Below are 1,607 nucleotides of genomic sequence, written 5' to 3'. Positions count from 1 at the left end.
TGCACTCTCATCTTCAATTATTCTCTCAAGAGTCATTTTCATTTTACTTTCCATAAATTTTAAGAATTAAGAGGTTTTTTTTGTAGTGGCTGAACTCCTTTCTTATTTTGTTGCACCTGGATGCTGGCTACAGCTGTTCATTTTGATCTGTTATCATTTGATAGTGGAATCCGATCCTGTTGGAGGATTGTATGGAAAAACTAAATATTTCCTACACAATATAAGCTGAAGCATATGAAACGTGAAAGTAACCATATGTTTTTTTTATTAAGTTCAAGGTTCCGTGGAGCACTATAGTCAGGGTTGAGAAAAGGGGAAAGAGTATCTCCAACGGCAGACCAAAAGCTGGTTTTAGGGGTGGAGAGAGAATATTTTTGGTCTTCAGAATCTTTTTCCAGCAGACCAAAAATTGAAAGAAAACAAAGGTCAATTTCTCCTTATATTCATGGCAATTTACAATTCAAAGTAAAATTGTCTATTTAGTGGATGCGGCTGTTCTGATCCCTGAGCTCATGTGAGCTTGAGTGAACAGTAAAAAAATATCTGTTTTTTTGGTGTGAAACATTGGTAAATGTTTTGATAGCTTGCAAAATTCGTCACCATATGACATTCATGGAAAATGTGGAAAAATTTGATGCTCCAAATTGTTATTTAGAAACGCATTTTGAAGCATCAGTTTTTTATTTTGTTACGTTTTTCACGAATGTCATTTCATGATGAAATTTTGCAAGCTAACAAAATATTTGTCAATGTTTAACACAATTGTTTTTAGATGTTTTTTTTATTTTACTGATCACCCGAGCTTACATGAGCTAGTGATTAGAACAAGGAACATTTACATTCCCACCCCCTTCTAATTTCGGCCTAACCTCATCTTTACTCCTAAAACAACAGTGCTCAACTTTGCCCCTCTTCCGTTAAGTGCGCTTACAGAAATACCCTCCATACAATTTCTATCTAGTCAAAGCCCTTTGACCATTAAGTGCGCGTATAGAAAAATCCTTTGACCGGTCGAAAAATGTACGAAAGGGCATTTCTATAAGCGCACTTAACGGAAGAGGGACAAAGTTGAGCACTTTTTTTAGGGGTCAAGATGAGGTCGGACCGAAATTAGGGAAAAAAATGGAATTGACCCTTAGAACAACACTTTAAATAAAAACCACTTGGAATGAGTTGTTAGCTATCACAAAAATCAAACAACATATTCAATACAAATAATATTTACTCTGTGGCATTTCAGCGAACAAGTTGGGTGTGCTAGCCAATGGAGTTCATTCAAGACAGAAGACAAGTTGGACAACAAGGGATGGTGGCGGGAGGGAGGCCAAGGAGGCGCTTAGTTCCAACAGCGGGACATCCCCCGCACGTCGAGAGCTCGACTCAGGCAACAACGATGCGCTGGTCATTGCCAGGCTCACACACGTACGGGGCTCGGGGTGTCCGACGGAGTGGCGGTGGGACGACATATCGTGTGGTGAGCTCAACGAGCATCAAGGCAGAGCAACGGACAGAGTTGAGGGGCGGGATGAGACCACATGGTTTAGGTGTCCGACGGAGTGGCGGCAGGATGGCGCATCAAGGTGGCAAGCTCAACGATTGTCGAGGCG

The sequence above is a fragment of the Triticum dicoccoides genome, chromosome 7A (assembly GCF_002162155.2).
Source record: "Triticum dicoccoides isolate Atlit2015 ecotype Zavitan chromosome 7A, WEW_v2.0, whole genome shotgun sequence".
Lineage (NCBI taxonomy): Eukaryota > Viridiplantae > Streptophyta > Magnoliopsida > Poales > Poaceae > Triticum > Triticum dicoccoides.
The sequence above is the reverse complement of the archived record's forward strand: the minus strand, read 5'-3'. Positions refer to the sequence as shown.